Source organism: Tachyglossus aculeatus, chromosome 5 (assembly GCF_015852505.1).
Source record: "Tachyglossus aculeatus isolate mTacAcu1 chromosome 5, mTacAcu1.pri, whole genome shotgun sequence".
NCBI lineage: Eukaryota > Metazoa > Chordata > Mammalia > Monotremata > Tachyglossidae > Tachyglossus > Tachyglossus aculeatus.
The window spans coordinates 29,467,717-29,491,115 of record NC_052070.1 but is presented as its reverse complement, the minus strand read 5'-3'; the positions used below and the strand labels follow the sequence as shown (position 1 = coordinate 29,491,115).

Genomic DNA, 23,399 nt, shown 5'->3' with positions numbered 1-23,399 from the left:
TCAATAAGTGCTGTGGGGCTGAGGGTGGAATGTATATCAAGTTCCCAAAGGATACAGATCCATAGGTACTAGCGCAATATTCCTCAGATTCACACCTCAAGTTTGGACTTTCTTTCCCTCACTGACTAAGCGCTCTGGGATATTCAGCGCTTTAACAGAACAAACTGCTTTCTTCACAACCCGATCATCAAAATCGCTATTATTGGAGGGATCCAGCTGCCTTCTAAATATAAATGTAAATAAATATATGGCTCTATTATGCCCCATTTCCACGTGGCATTATAATAATGAGGCCAACGGACACCATTATTTGTGAATTCTTTAGTAGACATTATTGAAAATGGAGACAAGTGTTCTAGCTTTTCCATAGCCGCTTACTGCCAGTCTAGTACAAATAAAATATGAAATGTGTGTTTCTAATCTATTTTAGAATGGGATGGCAGTTCCCAGAGAAGTCAGGTTTCCCAGTGAAATATGGTCCACCTCTAAATGCTGATAGGTTTCTCACATTATGATTCATTTTTTAATCAACCTAAACACGTAATCTAAAATTGCATATTGCCTTTAAAAAATAGTGCTGTCATACAGATTTGCTGCTCTGAAATAATGAGATATTTGGCCAAATGAAATAAGTGAACAAATATTTTCTATAAATATGTTATTGCCTCAGGGAGAGGGGTTAGCAATCTTCAGAGCTCCCTGAGATCCCGCCGCCTTCTGTCTTCCCCTTCACGCTTTCTTTTTCATCTGCATCCGTGAAGCAGATGAAATTACTGGGAAAAGCTTGCACCTTCCCATAGTGCACCTATGCCTCTGCTTCCAATATGTACCGGGCTGTGCGACTGAAAGTATAGCAGCAGGAGATCTCTAGGAATTTCAGAACTTTGGGAAGCTTTGATTGTGCCTGAACTTGAGATGATTGGGGTAGGAGTAGTTTGAGGTCCCTACATCTTCCCATCTAAACCCTATCCTACACCTGACTGTCCAACCATTGTAGACAACACCACTGTCCTGCCTGTCTCACAAGCCCATAACCCTGGCATTATCCTCAAATCATCTCTCCCTTTTGACCCACATATTCAATCCGTCACCAAATCCTGTCTGTACTGCCTTCACAACACCTCTAAGAATCTGCCATTTCCAAACTTCTACCATGCTGATCCACTTATTGTATTCCGCAGTGATTACTGCATCCAGTACTGCATCATAGAAGCAGTGTGGCTCAGTGGAAAGAACACGGGCTTTGGAGTCAGAGGTCATGGTTTCAAATCCTGGCTCCACCAATTGTCAGCTCTGTGACTTTGGGCAAATCACTTAACTTCTCTGTGCCTCAGTTACCTCATCTGTAAAATGGGGATTAAGACTGTGAGCCCCCCGTGGGACAACCTGATCACCTTGTAACCTCTCCAGCACTTTGAACAGTGCTTTGCACATAGTGCTTAATAAATGCCATTATTATTATTATTATTATTATCCACTCCTCTCTGAGCTTCCTGCTTCTTGTCTCTCCCATCTCCAGTTCATATTTCTCTGCTGCGTGGATCAATTTTCTAAAAAAAAATACCTCTCCACTCCTCAAAAGCCTCCAGTGATCTACCTCTATATCCAACAGGAACTTCTTACCATCAGCTTGAAAGCACTCAACCAGCTCTCCCTATTCCTACCTTACCTGCAGACAACTTACTACAACTCAGCCCACACACTTTGTTCCTCCAAATCCAACATGCTCGCTTTACCTCCATCGTGTCTATCCTGCTGCCAACCTCTTGCCTACTCTGGCTTGGAATGCTTCTCCCTTCATATTCAACAGATCACCCCTCTCCCCACCTTTGATGCTGTCCTAAGATCACATCTCCTCCAAGAGACCCTCCTTAACTAAGCCCTCACTCTGTATCTCCTATGTACTTTGATCTGTACTCCTTAAGCACTTGATATTTGCCCCTCAGGGGCTCAGATTTGCTCAGCCCCTCAGCACTTAGGTGCATATCCTTACACTCCACTTTTCCCTTTCCTATAATTTCTTTTAATGTCTGTATTCCCTTCTAGACTGAAAGTTCTCTGTGGGCAAGGATTGTGTCTACCACCTCTGTTATATTGTACTCTCCCAAGTGCTTAGTGTAATGCTACATAACCAGTAAGCTCTCAGTAGATACTATTGCTTAATTGATTGTGCTCTGCAGCTTTCTACATGCTTGTGAGGGGTAGGGGGGGAGAAGGAGAAGGTGGAGGAAGGAGGGAGAGGATGGGGAGGAGGGAGGTGAAGAAGAGGAGAAAGAGAAGACAACAATCACAAGTAGTAGGATGAATATGGATCTGTGTAGCAAGGAACTATCCTTCCATGTATACATTTGGGAAAAGGTCCTCGATTTATACATTGATCTTTTCAGCCTCAATTGCATGCTGAGATAGCACTGAACCATTGATACCATCAAACTGAAATATGAAGGATGGCTCTGAACTAATTGTCTCTCGCAAGCTTATCACTTGGTTCATTTACTTGGTGGCTGAGTATCCATTAGACTATAGTCTGTGTCTTTCTATCCCATGATGTCTGTCTTAGATTGAAAACTCATGGAGGGCAGGGATCAGGACAGTTCAACAACCTTGATCCAGCAACTAGCAGCAACTAGTGCTGGATTCTGTCAGGGAGCCAACGAGTGTCTGCTACTTTACTGCTGCTATTCCTCTTGCAGCAATGGTGGCTGAGTTATACCCTTCCCACAGTGAGCATGTTGGTGCTCCACACAGTTCATTTTGAACTACGTATCGTGAACTCATATTTTTTCGAGTAGGTCCTAGGTCTCCTTCAACTATACCTCAAAGAAACTCAGCCAAGACAATCAAACTTTTAAAAATAGTTGTAGGATGACCTAGTTGATGTCTCAAAACTAAATATAAACTCACTTGCGTCATGATTTTGTCTTTCCAGCCTCCAAACTATGGAGGGGGTTATTGTTTCCCTCCTCCCCTCTGGAGGGAAGATCACATGCTAGCTTGCCCCATTCCCATCCCACAGGTCAGCACAGCACTTCCTAAAACCCTGTCATTCAATACAATCACAAGCACTTACACACACATACATAGGGGCACACTCACATAGATGCACTTACACACCCAGGGACTGGATCCGCCAGCATCCTATGCGTGCAAACTAGAGAGTGAACACTTACTCCTTGGGGAAAGGGACTCTGTCTCAAGCTTCTATTGTATATTGTATTCTCCCAGAGAAGCAGCATGGCTCAGTGGAAAGAGCACGGGCTCTGGAGTCAGAGGTCATGGGTTCAAATCCCAGCTCTGCCAATTGTCAGCTGTGTGACTTTGGGCAAGTCACTTAACTTCTCTGTGCCTCAGTTACCTCATCTGTAAAATGGGGATTAAGACTGTGAGCCCCCTGTGGAACAACCTGATCACCTTGTAACCTCCCCAGTGCTTAGAACAGTGCTTTGCACATAGTAAGCACTTAATAAATGCCATTATTATTATTATTATTATTACTGTGTATGGCACCAAATGGACACACAACAAATGCCATGTCTGCCACAACTATTTTAGGGCTTCAACCACAACACTTTTTGCTGGGTCCCTCCTCTGGCCAGGTGATGATGATGATGATGATGATGGTAGAGAAGCTGTGCAGCTCAGTTGAAAGAGTATGGGCTTAGGAGTCAGAGGTCATGGGTTCTAATCCCAGCTCCACCACTTGTCAGCTGTGTGACTTTGGGCAAGTCACTTAACTTCTCTGTGCCTCAGTTACTTCATCTGTAAAATGGGGATTAAGACTGTTAGCCCCATATGGGACAACCTGATTACCTTGTATCCCCCCCCAGCACTTAGAACAGTGCTTGACACATAGTAAATGCTTAACAAATGCCATCATTATTGTTATTATTATTATTTCTTAAGGGCTTACTAGGCAGTAAGCACTGTTTTAAGTGCCGGGGTAGATAAAAGGTAATCAGGTTGGACATAGTCCCTGTCCCACATGGGGCTCACAGTCTTCGTCCCCATTTTACAAATGAGGTAGCTGAGGCTCAGAGAAGTGAAGCGACTTGCCAAGGTCACACAGCAGCAGACAAGTGGTGGAGCCAGAATTAGGACCCAGGTCCTTCTGACTCCCGGGCTCATGCTCTATCCATTAGGCCACTCTGCTTGGCCAAGCTTGCAACTAGGGCCACAGTACCCTGGCTCCTCCAGTGCTCTAGTTTGGGAGCTTCCTCCGGACTGAGGATTTCTGTATGATTTTGACTCGTTGATTCACTTACAAATGGGATAAGCAATCAAATTCTAGTGCCTCATGTCCCATCCTGGCCTCTCACCTCAGTCACTGTACATCTGCCCCCAGATCATGCCTGTCCAATATAATGTCCTGGTGGTGTTGGATGACAAATCTGTCTTCACCTTTCCGGAAGCTGGGAAGCCACCAACTCACCATTGCTGCGATGCCACAGCTAGAGGCCTGACCTGCCCCGCTATTTTGCTCCTGGTCTTCTCCCTCTGCAGCCCTCTGAGGGGCCCAGGGGATCGGAGCTGGATTTTACTTCAGTCCCCAAACTGGCTGGCAACTTCACCTGGTGACCAGTAAGTCAGTCAATGAGTCAGTTGTATTTATTGAGCATTACTGTGTGCAGAGCACTGTACTAAGTGCTTGGGAGAGTACAGAACAACAATATAACACACATTCCAGCAATTCTTCCCCCTTCTGCTCCTGCTCTCTGGCTTCTCCCATTCTGCCGCCTCCTTTTAAAATTGTCCTCTCTTTTAACCACTCCCCTCCAGCTTTTAAAAGTGTTTCTTCATTTCCTTTCCCTACCTCCAGTGCTCCCACATCTGTCCCCACCATCTCTGCAATGCCCCTCATACTCACCCAGGCCCCCAAGGCCTGGATGTGCATAGCCCCCATTTAATAATAATAATAATAATAATAATAATAATAATAATAATAGTATTTGCTAAGCACCATGTGCAAAGCACTGTTCTAAGTGCTGAGGGGGAAACAAGGTGATCAGGTTGTCCCACGGGGGGCTCACAGTCTTAATCCCCATTTTACAGATGAGGGAACTGAAGCTCAGAGAAGTTAAGTGACTTGCCCAAGGTCACACAGCAGACATGTGGAGGAGCCAGGATTTGAACCCATGACCTCCGACTCCAAAGCCCATGCTCTTTCCATTGAGACATGCTGCTTCTCTGTGCCTCAGTTTCCTCATCAGCAAAATGGGGATGAAATAGCTGTTCTCCGTCTTCCTTAGACTGCGATCCCCATTTGGGACAAGGACTGAATCTGATCTGAGAATCTTGAAACAGCCCAGGTGCATAGTAGAGTGCTTGGTATGAAGTGTGCACTTAACATATGCGACCACCCCTGCCCCCGACCCTGTTCAACACAGTGGGACTTGAATCCTTTCCAGGAGGGCCTGCCTACTCCCTCCAGAGGCAGGCCTCAGGCCAGAGGTGTGGGTGCTATTGCACATGCTCTGTGATTCTGCACATGTCAGTGGGCCTAGATTTCCCTCAAAAATGGGGATAAAACCTATCCTGACCAAGGGTCAGGATGACAGGGAAAGAAGAGAGACTATTTTGCTCTGTGGAAGGCATCATACCAAACCAAATAATAATAAAAATGTTGGTATTTGTTGAGTGCTTACTATATGCCAAGAACTGTTCTAAACACTGGGATAGATATAAGGTTATCAGGTTATCCCACTTGGAGCTCACAATCTTGATCCCCATTTTAAAGAGGAGGTAACTGAGGCACAGAGAAGTGAAGTGACTTGGCCAAAGTCACACAGCTGACAAGTGGCAAGTCAGGATTAGAACCCATGACCTCTAACTCCCAAGCCCGGGCTTTTTCCACTAAGCCACGCTGCTTCTCTAATCAATGAAAATCAAAAGTCTATTATGCCATGGCATGTTATTCCTCTGCGAAAGTTGTTCAAAGAACTTTTCTTAATCAGCCCTGGTGATGTGCAAACGGTTCTACCAGGAGGAAAAAGCATAACAAACACTAGTTAAATGCATAATATTGAATCATTTCTGAAGGAGGAACCAACATCCCGATCCAATATTTTGAAATGAAGCTGGACACTAAAATGATTATTCATTTTCTTTGCATCTGTTGGATTTTCTGTGAGTCTATTGGATTTCCTGTGAGCCTTCTATGGCCTGATTTCAATGTTAATTATCAGAAGGGCTGATACATTTAAAGATAAGTCAGCGGGGAACAGGTCATTATCAAAAGTTGTTAATGTGTTAGTACACTCACAAACTCATTTAATCCTAAATAACTTAACTGATTAGATGTTCAATTTATTCCTTGAAATATTAATTTAAGCTGGATGAATAAGTGCAGATGAGTTGAATTTCTAACAAAATGACACAGATTTGCTAGTATTTATGTTGATAAATAAGCATACTGAATATTTTATGGATATATAATTTGAAATTCCGGAGGCGTAAGAAACGGACTAATGTCCTTCTGTCTGGCAGGTATAAAGCATCACCCCATAAAAATGTCTGGATTGTCGCCAGTGAATTCACACAGAAAAGTTGTGATCCTGGATGGCAGTTATTCATGTCGAATGGATTTGTCCTCTCATGTCAGGTCAAATCATTTCTGTGGTGACCCACGTTTAGGAATGTAAATTCTCAGTGACTTGCATGTTCAACAGGGATTCGCCGAACATATTTCATTCTTAATTGCGTAAACCTCGAAGGCGAGGGGAGTATTTGACTATAACATCAGGCATGTGTTTCTCCCTCACTAACCCGTGGTACACAGACACACACACACACACACACACACACATACATACACACACACACACACACACACACACACATCCATCCCTCTCTAACCCTAACATTTCCCTGAACACAACACCACAGACTACTGCAGGGTTTGGGGCTTAGGGAACCCCAAGTGGAGTCTTTTACATTTCATGCTATCTGTGTTTCTGAGAATCAGGCAGCTCCTTGTGGGTTTTGGAGTTTGGGAGCAGGAGGACCAGAGAGGAAGAAGCAGCAGCAGAAGTAGGAACAGCAGCAGAGGCAGTGGCAAGGACTTCTATTCTCTGTACCTCAATCTTATCTATCTCACCTCTGACCCCTTGCCCATATGCTTCCCCTGGCCTGGAACTCCCTGCCCACTCATATCCAACAGCCCACAACTTGCCCAGCCTTCAAAACCCTCCTAAAATCACATCTTCTCCAAGAGGCCTTGCCTAAGTCTTCATTTCCCCTCTACTACCTCTCCTCTGCTTCACCGCTGCACTTAGCTGTATACTCCTTAAGCAGTTTGATAGTCATCCCAGCCCCAAGACATTTATGAACATAGCCTTCTACTCTTTCCTCAATCTGTAATTTAGTTTAATGTCTGTCTTCCCCTGTAGACTGTAAGCTTCTTATGGGCAGGGTTCCCACCTACATACTCTGTTGTATTTTCCCAAGTGTTTAGTAAGCGTTTAATAAATACCATTGATTGATTGACAACTGGTTGGCTGAAGTTGTCTGAACATAGCAACAAGGTCTAGGGACGCAAAAATCACACTTTGCAAATCATTTTATTTTCTAGCAATCTACCAGGCCTAGGCCTTTTCACCAAACCCCCTTCAGGCCTTGCACGAAAATGCTAGAGGAGTTCCCAAGGCCCTGATCTAAGCCCACACCTTTCATCTTTCTCTTCTTCCCAAATGGGTCATTTCTCTGCCTGTGAGCCCCTCTCCAGCAGGAGGTTAAGGGTAGCTGCTCCGGTGAAAGCCTTGTGGGAAGAAAGTGACTAACTGAGATCAGGTTTTGAGCATCTCTGGGATTTTATTTCTCCACCTTCTCCCCGTCCCTCCCCAAGAGCCATCCATATTCAGGGATGTTCTGGAGGAGGGACCGTACTTCCTGCAGTTCCACTGCCCTAGGTAGAGTGAGAAGGGAACATCTTCCCTTGCTTTCCTCCCTGCTCCCCAACCATTTCTTCTAGCTCCCTTCCCAGCTCCACTCCCTGCTCCTCTCCTGCTTCCCCCCCTGCTCCCCTCCCTGCTCCCCTTCTAGGTCCTCTCCCAGCTCCACTTCTAGCTTCCTTCCCAGCTCCCCTTCTAACTCTCCTCCCAACTCTCCTCCTGCTCCCCTCCCAACTCTCCTCCCTGATCCCCACCCAGTCTCCCTGCTCCCCTCCCACCCTCCCAGCTCTTCTCCCTGCTCCCCACTGACTTATGTACATTTGCTCCATTTCCTTCTTCTTTCCACCTGTAAATCATTTAAGTGCCCCCTCACTCTCTAACCCTCTCAGGATCACATCTGGAGAGTTTCCAGTACTCTACCAGTCTTGGCTAAGGGACATAGAGTCAAGCAATGGCATATCCATTCCATTCCTAGCTCGGGCAGTGGCTAGTGAGTAGAAGGCAAACTGCTACAAGTCAAAATTCACCTTTGCTGGGCAGTAGCAGAGAGTAGTAGGAGAGAGTAGAGGGGGGAGAATCAAGTTTACTGTGTGGGAAAAGACAATGGTAAACTTCTTCCATATTTTTACCAAGAAAGCTCTAGTGATACATTACCAGAACAATTGCAGACGGAGGTGGGGCATTCTGGGAAAGATGTGCCCATGGAGTCGCTATGGGTCAGAGACGACTCGATGGCGTGAGACAAGACAAGACTCACTCTCTATCTCCCCCCACTAGACTGTAAACTCTATCAGGGTCGGGATTTTGTCTATTAATTCTGTTGTGATCCCCTAAGCACTTATTACAGTGCTTTGCCCACAGTAGGTGCTTAATAAATTCTATTCATTGAGTGAGTGATAGATTGAACAAAAACCTGAGGACAAATGAGCATTATCAGCCACAGGTGCTGCCCAGCCCCAAGCAAAGTGTTCAGATGGAGAATAATCATAATCATAACAATAACTAAAATAATTAACATAACATATCATAACCTAATAATAAGTATTTTTAAGTGCAATATGCTAATTACTAAAAATAAAAATTGTGGTATTAAGCATTTACTGTGTACCAAGCACTGTACTGAATGCTGTGATGAATATAAGCAAATTGGGTTAGACACAGTCCCTGTCACACAGGGGGCTCACAGTCTTAATCCCCATTTAACAGTTGAGAAGCAGTGTGGCTTGTTGGAAAGAGCACGGGCTTGGGAGTCAAAGGTTGTGGGTTCTAATCCTGTCCCCGCCACTTGTCTGCTGTGTGACCTTGGGCAAGCCACTTAACTTCTCTGTGCCTCAGTTACCTCATCTGTAAAATGGGGATTATGGCTGTGAGCCCCACGTGGGACAACCTGATTGCCTTGTATCTACCCCAGGGTTTGGCACATAGTAAGAGCTTAACAAATACCATTATTATTATTATTATTATCATTATTATTAGGAACTGAGGTGCAGGGAAATGAAGTGACTTACCCAGGCCTACACAGCAGGCATATGGCTGCTGTGTGACTTTGGGCAAGTCATTTAACTTCTCTAGGCCTCAGTTCCCTCATCTGGAAAATGAGGATAAAGACTGTGAGCCCCCCGTGGGACAACCTTTCACCTTGTAACCTCCCCAGTGCTTAGAACAGTGCTTTGCACATAGTAAGCGCTTAATAAATGCCATCATTATTATTATTATATGGCAGAGCCGGGATTAGACTCTCAGGCCTGTACTCTATCCACTATGCCATGATGTTCCCCATAAATACTGGGGTAGGTACAATAAAATCAGATCAGATAGAGTTCAGCTGCATCTGTTTGGGACTTTACTTCTTATCTCTTAGTGCTGCATAAAAAAAAAATTGAAACCCTCCAGTAGTATTAATAGTATTTTTGAACACCTACTGAGCCCCCTTTTTCCCCTCCTCCTTCCCATCCCCCCCGCCCTACCTTCTTCCCCTCCCCACAGCACCTGTATATATGTTTGTACAGATTTATTACTCCATTTTACTTGTACATATTTCCTATTCTATTTGTTAATGATGTACATTTAGCTTTAATTCTATTTGTTCTGACATTTTGACACCCATCCACTTGTTTTGTTTTGTTGTCTGTCTCTCCCTACTAGACTGTGAGCCCATTGTTGGGTAGGAACCGTCTCTATCTGTTCCCAACTTGTACTTCCCAAGTGCTTAGTACAGTGCTCTGCACACAGTAAGCGCTCAATCAATATGATTGAATGAATGAGTGAATGAATGAATAATGCACGGTACTAAGCTTAGTAAGCATAATAACACATTTCCTTCCCATAAGGAGCTTCCACTTTAATGAGGAAGACAAATATAAAAATATTTGCAACTAATCGAGATCAATAACAGAATAAGTAATTGAATACATTGGTGTACAGAAGGGCTAATGTTGAGGTTAAATATGATTGTAATTGCTAGAGCTGGCTAATGGTTTTCTAAGACTTGAGGTGTGAGAAATAAGTAGGGAGGCTTGTTGGAGGAGGTGGGGTTTTTAGAGGGCTGTGAGCATGGGGAGCTTTGTGGTCTGTCTGTTACAGGGAGGGAGGGAGGGAGGAAGGTCCAAAGTGGAGAAACAGCATGAACAAGGTAGAGGGAGAGTCATTCATTTAATAATAATAATAATAATAGCATTTGTTAAGTGCCTACTATGTACAAAGCACTGTTCTAAGCACTGGGAGGATACAAGGTGATCAGATTGTCCCACGTGGGGTTTACAGTCTTAATATCCATTTTACAGATGAGGTAACTGAGGCTCAGAGAAGTGAAATGACTTGCTCAAGGTCACACAGCAGATATGTGGCAGAGCCAGGATTAGAACCCATGATCTCTGACTCTCAAGCCCGTGCTCTTTCCACTTACCCATGCTGCTTCAATCATATTTATTGAAACCTTATGTTGGGCAAAGCACTGTAGTAAACATTTAGTCAAGAACCAATTAGTTTTAGAAGGTTAGTATGGGAGAAACGAAGACAGTGATTTGGGGAGGGAGCTAAGTAAAGGATTTAAGCTTTCCACAGTGAAAGGGATCTATTCTGTAAGATGTGGAGGCAGAAGAGCAAGGTGGCCGGTTAAGGATGTTTGATGGAGAAGCACTGTCCTCCCCCCAACTTCTGCTCTGACTGTCCATGGCCAGCCCCAAAATGAGCCAAGATGGGCCTCCAAGGCTGAACTGCTCTGTCCACTCAAGACCCAGGGCGTACATCTGCCCAATATCACAGCCTCTGGAAAATCAGTTTTCTCATGGACTTTAGTCAAGAAGAGTCACACGGACGGTCAGTGCCTCACCAGTTTAATGCCTTGGGACAAGCGTAAAATGGTAATGGAACTAAATATCTAGTTTTAGAGATCAAACAGTTCTATGTAAGAAAGTTGAATGGTGATCCTGTTAGTGACGGCTTCTGTCCAAGCATATAGAGCTCTCTGCAGAGTTGAGAAGTGGAAGGTGTAGAAGAATATGTTCTAGGAGCAGCAGAAAGTTTCACTAGGCAGCATTCAGCAGCTCCCCTCCAGTGTCTACGAGCACTGCTCACAATGAACACAACTCAATCATTCATTCATTCCATCGTTTTTATTGAACGTTTACTGTGTGCAGAGCACTGCACTCCCAGTCTATCAAGCAATCAGTGCACACTAGTTTGTTCAGTACAATATTGAACACTTGGGAGAGTACAATAGGATTGGTAGATATGATCCCTGTCTCCTCGATTTACAATCCAGCAAAGAGGTTTACAATCAATCTATGGAATTCGTTGAGTCTACTTATGACACTATACTAAGTGCTTAAGAGAGCACAATAGAATTATCCCACAGATTCTCTGCCTTCAAGGTACTGTAGACAGTACCACCATCCTCCCTGTCTCACAAGCCTGTAACCTTAGAATTAACCTCGATTCATCTCTCTCCTTCAATCCACATATTATATCTGTTACCAAATAATGCTGGGTCTCTCTTCACAGTATCGCTAAAATACAGACTTTCATCTTCGTCTAAAGCATTACTTCACTTAGCCAAACACAAATAATAATAATAGTATTTGTTAAGCGCTTGCCATAATTAGAACTGTGGCATTTGGAGAGGGAGTTGGGGAAATGAGTCTTATTTGGGGAAGGACTCTTGGAGGAGATGTGGTTTGAAGGTGGGGCGAGAGGTGATCTATCGAATATGTGGGGTGGAAGGAGTTCTAGGCCAAAGGCAGGATTTGGGCAAGGAAATGGCAGCAAGAGAGATGAGATTGAGGTAGAGTGAGAAAGTTGTCATTGGAGGAGTGAAGTGAGCATTCTGGGTTGTTCCAAGCACAGTTCTAAGCAATGGGGTAGATACAAACTAATCAGATTGGACACAGTCCATGTTCCACATGGGACTCAGTCCTAATCCCCATTTTATAGTTGAGGTAACTGAGGCACAGAGAAGTTAAAAAGACTTGCCCAAAGTCGCACAACAGACAAGTGGCAGAGCTGGCACTAGAACCCAGAACCTTCTGACTCTCAGGCCCAGGCTCTATCAACAGGCCACGCTACTTACTATGTTCCCAGGCACTGTACTAAGCTTTGACACCCCTCCCCAAGCCCGTGGCACCTCCCTTCCCTCAAGAGCTGGGAAGATAGCTCAGTATGATCTAGGACTAATGATGATGATGATGATGATAATGGTATTTGTTAGTGCTTACTATGTGCTAGGCATGATACTAAGCACTGGGGAGAATACGAGCACATCGAATTGGACTCAGCCTCTGTCCCATGTGGAGCTCCCAGCCTCAATCTTCATTTTACAGATGAGGTAACTGAGGCACAGAGGAAGAGAAGTGACTTGCCCAAGGTCACACAGCAGACAAGTGGAGGAGCCGGACAAGCTCAACCACACTGGGAACCCAGGAGGAAAGCAGGAGGGAAGCATACAGATTTTTGATCGAGTGATAGATCAATCAATCAATCGTATTTATTGAGCGCTTACTGTGTGCAGAGCACTGTACTAAGCGCTTGGGAAGTACAAGTTGGCAACATATAGAGACAGTCCCTACCCAACAGTGGGCTCACAGTCTAAAAGGGGGGAGACAGAGAACAAAACCAAACATACTAACAAAATAAAATAAATAGAATAGATATGTACAAGTAAAATAAATAAATAGAGTAATAAATATGTACAGACATATATACATATATACAGGTGTTGTGGGAAAGGGAAGGAGGTAAGATGGGGGGGTGGAGAGGGGAACGAGGGGGAGAGGAAGGAAGGGGCTCAGTCTGGGAAGACCTCCTGGAGGAGGTGAGCTCTCAGTAGGGCCTTGAAGGGAGGAAGAGAGCTAGCTTGGCAGATGGGCAGAGGAGGGCATTCCAGGCCTGGGGGATGACGTGGGCCGGGGGTCGATGGCGGGACAGGCGAGAACGAGGCCCGCTGAGGAGATTAGCGGCGGAGGATGTGGGGTGGGCTGTAGAAGGAGAGAAGGGAGGTGAGGTAGGAGGGGGCGAGGTGATGGACAGCCTTGAAGCCCAGGGTGAGGAGTTTCTGCCTGATGCGCAGATTGATTGGTAGCCACTGGAGATTTTTGAGGATAGACAGATTTTGAGGATAGATTGATTGACTCTCTAACCCCCAAGGGTGGGCAACATAAACATGCAGTCCTGGCTCAGTTCACGGGTCCCTGGATGCCAGAAAACCTTGGGAAATCTCACTCAGTGCCTCAAAAAGAAAGAGATTGAACCCACCTGCTCCCATGACAGAAGGACTACCGTCTCTCCTCTGCCCAAAGCAGGATGCCCTGTCAGGACACGCGAGGCCAAATGTGTCACCGTCTGCAGATGAATTATAACATCCTCTGGCTGGAAGATAAGCCAGAGGTGTTCTATGTTGGTCACATCCCCAAGATAAATGATCTTCCCAAGTGCATTTCAGGAAGGATGGGAGAGAAAGAAATATGGGAAAATCACATTTCCTCAGTATAGCAGGCACCACTCTTACCTGTCCCCTTGTTTTAGAATCAATCATTTTCTGTTTATAGCGAGAAACTGGTGGACTAATGAAATTAGAAAAGAGATTTATATAATGAAACTTCATATCAGGCCAATTCAAATACAATCCTTCCCCTTTATAAAGATTTAGTCCGGCCGATGAGGCAGACAGAGCTGAAGCTTTGCTGTGCCAATGTGCAGAATGGCTGAGGCCCAGGTAACCCCCGGGTTCACTGGAGTTAGGAACAGGCCACAGGGTGGGGGAGACGAGAATATCAGATGGAGTCAAGGAAGGAGGAAAACAGACACCAGAAGATGCACCAGCCGGTGGGGAGGCCAGCCAACACTTTATAAGGAAATTGGTCCAGCTGACTGGAGAAGTGCTGTGAGCCTAGAATAATCCAATCAGTCAATCGATCCATCAATCAGTTGTATTTATTGGGTGCTTACCATGTGCTGAGCACTGCACTAAGTGCCTAGTAGAGTACAACAAAGCCTACAGACAATTACTCCCCCTCTCAAAGCCTCACTGAAGGCACATCTCCTCCAAGAGGCCTTCCTTGACTAAACCCTCCTTTCCTCTTCTCCCACTCCTTTCTGCACCACCCTGTCTCACTCTCTTTTATTTGTACATAGCACCTGTATATATGTTTGTACATATTTATTACTCTATTTGTACATATTTATTCTATTGTGTTGATATGTTTTATTTTGTTCTCTGGCTCCCCCTTCTAAGACTGTGAGCCCACTGTTGGGTAGGGACTGTCTCTATGTATTGCCGACTTGTACTTCCCAAGCGCTTAGTACAGTGCTCTGCACACAGTAAGCGCGCAATACAATTGAATGAAAGAATAGCAATACAATTGAATGAATCCCCTCTCCCAGCCCCATAGCACTTGTATACATAGCTGTAATTTATTTATACTAACGTCTGTTTCCCCCTCTAGACTTTAAGCTAGTTGTGGGCAGGGAATGTGCCTGTTTATTGTTATAGTGTATAGTGCTCTACACACAGTAAGCGCTCAATAAACATGATTGACTGACTGACTATACATGTTCCCTGTCCACAAACAGCTTACAGTCTAGATGAGGAGCTTTCATGGCTTATTATATACAGGCAGTGCCAACCAGTGATGACTATCTCATAGCTCTTCTTATAAGTACTTCTCCTCCTCCCCATCCCCCCGTCCTTCCTCCTTCCCCTCCCCACAGCACTTGTATATATTTGTACAGATTAATTAATCTATTCATTTTACTTGTACATATTTACTATCCTATTTATTTTGTTAATGATGTGCTTATAACTATAATTCTATTTGTTCTGATGATTTTGACACCTGTCTACATGTTTTGTTTTGTTGTCCATCTCCCCCTTCTAGACTGTGAGCCCGTTGTTGGGTAGGGACCATCTCTAGATGTTGCCGACTTGTACTTCCCAAGTGCTTAGTACAGTGCTCTGCACACAGTAAGCGCTCAATAAATACGACTGAATGAATGAATGAATGAACAAGTTCAGGTTCTCCCCATTCCAGTAGCGACCAACCCTTGCTAAAAGCAGATTTGAGAATAACAATGGATCCCACCTTCTACTTCTCCGCCGAGAGCTCAATCCTTGGAAGAAACACCCATCGCTGTGGCCAATCGGTCATTTCAGAATCCTGCACTATTTTATGCAGTCTATCAAACTAGACCAACAGGGGAACAGTTTCTGAACAGTCTGGAAGTGAAATGACAATGCTGGTCTACCCAAAGCCTACACTGTGCCTTAAAAATTTATAAATAGAGGCATCACTTTTTGCTTAAAAACAAGCCAATTCTAACTTCCATTTTCCTGTTAAATACAGTAAAATATTTAATGGTTTGAATATTTCATTGTAAAAAAATTACAAAACTAATTGGAATTTCTCCTTTAAACTTGACAGTTAATGAAAATTAGCTTTACTACATTTTAAAGTGAATCACAGGGTGATCTATGAGACATTAAGTATTTATGTTTTTGAATAATGCCTTATAGTTTTCTAATTCTCTTAAGCCATTCACTGTCCAACTCTCCCAGAGCCTCAGGTTGTGTCTGAGAGTTAGACAGACCCTGTGGGAGGAGCAATAAGTCTCATAGACCTCTAGAAAGCCAGTTCAGTGCATTTCTGTGAGCACTACAGAGATTTGGAAGACCCAAAGGCTCCAGACAGAATGCCTGGCCTACTGAAGGGGAATAAACATAGGCACAAGGAGACTGCAAGTTATCAAACCAAAAAAAAAAAAATACAGAACCCACCTGCTTCATTTATTTCAGTCTTTCAAATATGAAAGGAATTCATGCTTAATTTATGATCTCTAAATGCACTCTTCCACACTTTCAAGCAACCATTTTGCAGAATTGTAAAAGAAGGCTGCCAAAACTTAACAAAACTTTTCTTATCCATAGTTTACAGGCAGAAAACCTGAATTTCAGAAACTCCTAATGACTTGGAAATGACTCAGAGTAGGTGGGCCATAAGGCAAGAGATGGGTGGTATTCGGAGGTAGAGCCCAGGGCCTTGGATAATTTGCATCCCTTTGACTTGAATTGTGCTTTTCACTTTCCAAGAGCCCTGTACCTTTCATTGTCTCACTTGACCCTCACAAAATCCCTGTGAGGTAGGAAGAGACAGGCAAAATGTCCCCATGTTAAAGATGAGATAACTGAGGCCCAAGCAGGCTGATTGAAAGAGCAGTCAGAGACAGTTTGCTGCCAACATTTGGCTTTTGGTTGGGCAACATCATTTCAACCCATGGTATTAATTGAGTGCTTACTGTTTGCAGGGCACTGAACTTAAGCACTTGGGAGAATGCAATCTATCAGTGTTGGTAAACATGTTCCCTACTCATGATGAGTTTACAGTCTTCTGTCTTGTAGGCCCTGCTCTTTCTTCTAGGACACGCTACTTCTCAGGTGCCAAATAAATACTATTGGTTGATTCATTCATTCCAGGACACAGATTCATTCACAGAAAAGAATCAAATGTATCAAACTATGTGCCAAACACTATATTTATAGATTGGGATAGAATGACCGAATAAGAGAATGGTCCCTGTGCTCAAGGAGCTGGCAATCTAATAGGAATTTTACAATCTGTGATGATACAATCATTTTGAGATCATAACCACTATCCTTCATGAAATTGTGAGGTCCTAGTTAGGGCTGAATAAACCAGCAGTTAGGAAAAAGGAATACAAATAAACCCTTACAAAAACATGGATGGGTACAACTAGAATCATGGAGCCTTATTTGGAACATCTGTAATAGTTTGGGAACCAGCTTTTAAAGATTATTTTCCCTTGGAAAAATGACATTTGCCTGAACGAAGCACATGATTTTTACTTTCATTCTATCTAGATTATGTAAATATTTAACAGTGATGTCTAAATAATTGAAAGAAATTGCTCCAGTGTTACCTAAGCCCTTGACATTTATTTCCCATGCAAAACATAGTCAATCACACTTCTGAATATTTAATGTGTGTTATGGATTAAAATCCTAAATCCAGCTAGAAATCACTTGACAAAATGAGGAACATTCCCTCTGGCTTTGGCACAAATCTTTTCCATTTCAATGCTACAGCTATTAAATTCCCATTCTTCTTGCTGTAAGCTTTCAAGAAGGAACTTCTTGTAATCTCACCCCACAAATAACTGAAGAATTAACTTAAGTCACATTTTCAGTGATAGACATTGAAGGGCAATGAGTGCTCAATTTTCACACTTGAAAGCATATGAATGTCAACCAATCAATCAATAGTATTTATTGAGCATTTATTGAGTGCAAAGCACTGTACTAATCCTTTGCGAGAGGTCAGTCAAATTAGTAAACAGGATCTCTGTCCTTAAAAACCTCACAATCTTATTAGGGAGTCAGACACTGAAACAGGTTACAGATTGGAAGGGAAAAAAAAAAACAATAACAACAATGATAATAATAATAGTAACAGAGTAAGCTCCCTTTAGACTGTAAGATTCCTGTAGGCAGGTAATGCATATATCATCTTTGTTGTATTATACTCTCCCAAGCACTTACTACAGTGCTTTGCACATGGAAAGCACTCAACAAGTACGACTGATTGATTGATTGATATTTGTTAATTGATGTTCCAAGATGGGGTAAGGTACAATATAAGTAGATCAGATGAAGTCCCTGTCCCACATGGGACTCACATAAAAAGGGGAGGGAGAACAGATAATCATAATAATGGTATTTGTTAAGCACTTGACTTCACTCATTCACCCCACATGGCCAATCCGTCACCAAAACCTGCCGATCTCACCTTCGTAACATCGCCAAGATCTGCCCTTTTCTCTCCATCCAAACCACTACCACGTTAGTACAATCACTCATCATATCCCGACTGGACGACTGCATCAGCATCCTTTCTGATCTCCCAACCCCCTGTCTCTCCCCACTTCAGTTTATACTTCACTCTGCTGCCCAGATTATCTTTCTACAGAAACGTTCTGGGCATGTTCCCCCGCTTCTCAAAAATCTCCAGTGGTAGCCTATCAACCTCTGTATCAAGCAAAAACTCCTCACTATTGGCTTTAAAGCTCTCCAACACTTTACCCCTTCTCACCTCACCTCTCTTCTCTCCTTCTACAACCCAGCTACGTATTTATAATTCTATTTATTTTATTAATGATGTGGATATATCTATAATTCTACTTATTTATAATGATGCCATTGATGCCTGTTTACTTGTTTTGATATCTGTCTCCCCGTTCTAGACAGTGAGCCTGCTGTGGACAGGAATTGTCTCTATTTGTTGCTGAACTGTTCTTTCCAAGTGCTTAGTACAGTGCTCTGTACCAAGAAAGTGCTCAATAAATACTATTGAATGAATGAATGAATAATCAGGTCGGATATAGTACCTGTTGTACATAGGGCTCCCAGCCTCAATCCCCATTTTACAGATGAGGAAATTCAAGCAGACAAGTGGTGGAGCCAGGCTTAGAACCCAGATTCTTCCGACTCCAAGGCCCATACTTTAGCCATTATTCATTCATTCATTCACACTGCCCATTTTCCAGATGAGGAAACTGAGGTACAGAGAAGTTAAGTGACTTGCCCAAGGTCACATGGGAAGTATAATATCCTTCACTTCTACATGTGGGGCCAGGAGGCCCTGCCCTGCTGTTTCCCAGGTGCAAAGTCTTCCATCCAAATGCTGCAGATGAGGGAAAATGTTTGTAAATATTTGCATTTCCTCAAAATGTGAGAGTTCTAATTACTAATCCTCTGTCCCTCAAAATTGTCCACAGGCTGAGGGAGAGCAAGACCAGGCTAGAAGTTCCCTTTCCCAGTTCCCGATTCAAACCACAACCTCCATGACCCGTGGGGTAAACAGGAGAATGCAGCACCCATATTTTAGTCCGGTGGGTGATGGTGCAAATAAAGGGAAAGAGAATTCCTTGCACTTGTGGATAGAACAAGCTGAAAGCTAATTAGGAAGAAAAATAATCATTCCAACACAGACATATCTTGAGGGGTCAAGAAAGCTCCCAGGTGCCCAGTGCATTTTAGCCTGTGATTCAGGAAACATGCATTAGCAACTGGCTGAACAGAGACAAGCCTTTAACCTTAGGCCAATGGGCTGATAAAGATGTCGGGGACTGGATGGCTAGCAGAAAATAGCCCTAATGGGTGATCCAATGTGAGAAATCCTGCTAAAAAGGCAGAAAGATTGGTCTTCGTGTAAGGAAAATGAAACTGTATGCTTCAGTTTGGCTTTGATCTCAAAGGTAAAGTGCTGGCCCCATCCCTCCGCCACTTATCGGCTGTGTGACTTTGGGCAAGTCACTTAACTTGTCACGAGAAGCAGCATGGCTCAGTGGAAAGAGCATGGGATTTGGAGTCAGAAGGACGTGGGTTCAAATCCCAGCTCTGCCAATTGTCAGCTGTGTGACTTTGGGCAAGTCACTTAACTTCTCTGTGCCTCAGTTCCCTCATCTGTAAAATGGGGATTAAGACTGTGAGCCCCCTGTGGGACAATCTGATCACCTTGTAACCTCCCCAGTACTTAGAACAGTGTTTTGCACATAGTAAGCGCTTAATAAATGCCATTAAAAAATACCATCATTATTATTATTATTATTATCCCTGAAACAGGAGACTGGCCCCTTTGACTCATCTCATCGTCTCTATTAGGTATTTCCTTAGGAAGTTCCAGGCAGGCCAGTTCTCGCCTGTCCTGCCATCGACCCCCGGCCCACATCCTTCCCCTGGCCTGGAATGCCCTCCCTCCACACATCCGCCAAGCTAGCTCTCATCCTCCCTTCAAAGCTCTACTGAGAGCTCACCTTCTCCAGGAGGCCTTCCCAGACTGAGCCCCCTTTTTCCTCTCCTCCTCCCCGTCCCCCCCGCCCTACTTCCTACCCCTCCCCACAGCATCTGTATATATTTGTACAGATTTATTACTCAATTCTACTTGTACATATTTACTATTCTATTTATTTTTGTTAATGATGTGCATATAGCTTTAATTCTATTTGTTCTGACGATTTTGACACCTGTCTACATTTTTTGTTTTGTTCTCTGTCTCCCCCTTCTAGACTGTGAGCCTGTTGTTGGGTAGGGACCGTCTCTATATGTTGCCGACTTGTACTTCCCAAGCACTTAGTACAGTGCTCTGCACACAGTAAGCGCTCAATAAATACGGCTGAATGAATGAATGAATGTTCTGAGCAGGTCCGGGTGAGGAGGAGAAGGAGCTAATGATGGAGATCAACTCTTCCTTTCTGAGGAGGAAGGAAAAGGAGAGGAGTGTTTTCACTGGCCCTGTGTTGCCTGGGAGAGCAGATAATCCAGTTTATTCCAACTCAAATCTGCTAGAGGATGCTCACATGCAGAAATGCTCTCACTGAGTTGGAAAAGTCTCTGCCTGTTCAAAGCCTGCTGAATAATGATGGTATTTGTTAAGCGCTTATGGATAGTTCTATAATTTTATTTATTTGTATTGATGTCTGTCTCCACCTCTCCATTCATTCATTCAATCATATTCACTGAGCACTTACTGTATGCAGAGCACTGTGCTAAGTGGTTGGGAAGTACAAGACAGTGAGCTCATTACGGGCAGGAATTGTCACTGTTTATTGTTGTACTGTCCTTTTCCAAACACTTAGTACAGTGCTGTGCACACGGTAAACTCTCAAGAAATACGACTGAATGAATGAATAAACTCCTGATGAACAGGGAACATTTCTACCACTTCTGTTATATTGTGCTCTTCCAAATGCTTAGTACAGTTCTCTCTGCACATGGTAAGCGCTCAGTAAAAACCATTGATTGAATGATTGATGGATTCGGGAGACACGGTTTGGGAACCCGGAGTACGGATGCGGATTCTATTCCCAGACAGAGTAATGCTCAAGCAGTAGTATCTGGAGGAAGTCAGTCCACCAAAGATTACCTTTCCCTGGCTTGTGCTTCTACATAATGACTGCATCCACCATCTTCCAACTGCCCTGCCCTCCCGAACGCTGGGAAATTTGCCATCCATTCCACCTCATGTCTTAAACTTTGAAATGCATTTTATAGGTCCATCTAGGTCTGAATGTGCCAGCTCTCTCCTTGTGGTTACATAAAGCCTGGTACACTGAATATATACTATGGGAAGGTTTGGGAAACTTCCTATTACATTTTCTAGCTCTGAGCATTTAATGTCCCAAAAGTGTCAGTTGATGAATCAATGGTATTTATAGAGCCCCTACTGAGTGTCAAGTACTGTTCTAGGTGTGTTGGAGTGTACAACAGAAGCAAAACACAAATTCCCTGCCCTAAAGGCACTTCCTCTCTAATGGATTAGAGAGTGTTCAATGTCCCACAGTGGAATTACTAAAGGGGAGAGTTTAAAAAAACTAAGCACTTGCACTTGCAGAGTTTTCGACATCCTATTAGTTGAGTTTCCACTGGGTGCCCTGCACTGTACTACGCATTTGGGATGTACAGAATGAAGACGTGAACACATTCCCTGTCCACAAAGACCTTACTCTCTAATGTGGGAGACTGCTGAATAAGTCTACAATAGTGTTTCAACCATTAAACCTGGACCCTGAAAATGACTAGTGAATAAGTGCTTGCAGTACATTCAATTTTTCTCTCCATGGCAACATGCACATTCTCAAGAGCCAAGCTTAAATCCTAAAATATCTAAATTTCCTTTGAACCTCAATTTCTGAATGAAACTTCATGAAACCTGAAAGTTTTGCATGTCAGTACTGCACTAGTGGAAGCTAACAATAGTATTCTCTATGGTATTCTTTATCTTTTAAGGGATGATTAACCACTGCTGGGTAGGGACCGTCTCTATATGTTGCCAACTTGTACTTCCCAAGCGCTTAGTACAGTGCTCTGCACACAGTAAGCGCTCAATAAATACGATTGAATGAATGAATGAATGAATTAACAGGGAGGCAGTGTGGGCTAGTAGAAAGAGCACAGGTCTGGAAGACAAAAGACCTGGGTTTTAATCCTAGTTCTGCTAGTTAATTGTCTGCTGTGTGATCTTGTGCAAGTCAGCTCCTCTATGCCTCCATTTCCTCAGCTGTAAAATGGGGATATAATACCTGCTCTCTCTCTCCTATTTATACTGTGCACCCCATGTGGGACAGTGGCTGTGCCCAACCTGATTTTCTTGTATCTAACCCAGTCCATACAACAGAGCTTGAAACATAGTAAGAACTTCACAAATATCATAATTATCATTCATATTATGATTCTGGGTTCCAGTGGCTCCTTTTTTCAGTTTCCTGTTTACCAGGCTCTGAACAGTATAGTCTCCAAATACAGCATATTTGGGGAAAGTGAAAAAAACACATTTACCTGGGATGATCCCTAGACTGTAAGCTCATTGTTGGTAAGAACTGTATCTGGTATGTTGTTATATTGTACTCTCCCAAGTGTTTAGTACAGTGCTCTACACACAATAAGTGTTCAGTAAATACGACTGACTGACTGGCTGACAGATCACCAAATGTGCAGTCTGCGATGAGGAGGTTACTATCTCTGCTCTGCCCCTCTATCTTCAACCCTGCTTCTTCTGCCACAGACTTTCCTCTTTCCTTGGTTTCCTGATGGCTCCAGGCTCTCAGTCCCACTTCACCCCCGGTCACCTCCTTCCTCCCCTTCTTTGATTCCACTGAATTCTCCCAAACACTCAGTATACTACTCAGCACTCAGGCAGCGATCAATAGACTGTGTCCAACCTTATTAGCTTGTATCTACTCCTGTGCTTGTTACAGTCCCTGGCACGTAGTAAGGGCTTAACACTTACCATTAAAAAAAGTCCATCAATCAATCGATCATATTTATTGAGTACTTACTGTGTGCAGAGCACTGTACTAAGCACTTGGGAGAATAAAATATAATAATATTATAACAGACATGTTCCCTGCCCACAACGAGCTTACAGTCTAGAAGGGTGGGGACAGCCATCAATTCAACTTACTACACTCATTCATTCGATAGTATTGAGAGCTTACTATGTGCAGAGCACT

General features: G+C 43.6%; 1 protein-coding gene and 1 non-coding gene across 2 annotated transcripts in view; one reads left to right on the top strand and one right to left on the bottom strand.

Annotated features, from left to right (window-relative positions):
* DOK6 (docking protein 6) overlaps window positions 1-23,399 on the bottom strand; it is a 357,850-nt gene that overhangs the window by 274,637 nt on the left and 59,814 nt on the right. The window lies entirely within an intron of this gene.
* On the top strand, window positions 8,266-8,403 carry LOC119929408. The gene has a single exon (XR_005451534.1). It is a non-coding gene; the product is annotated as a small nucleolar RNA SNORA7 (small nucleolar RNA).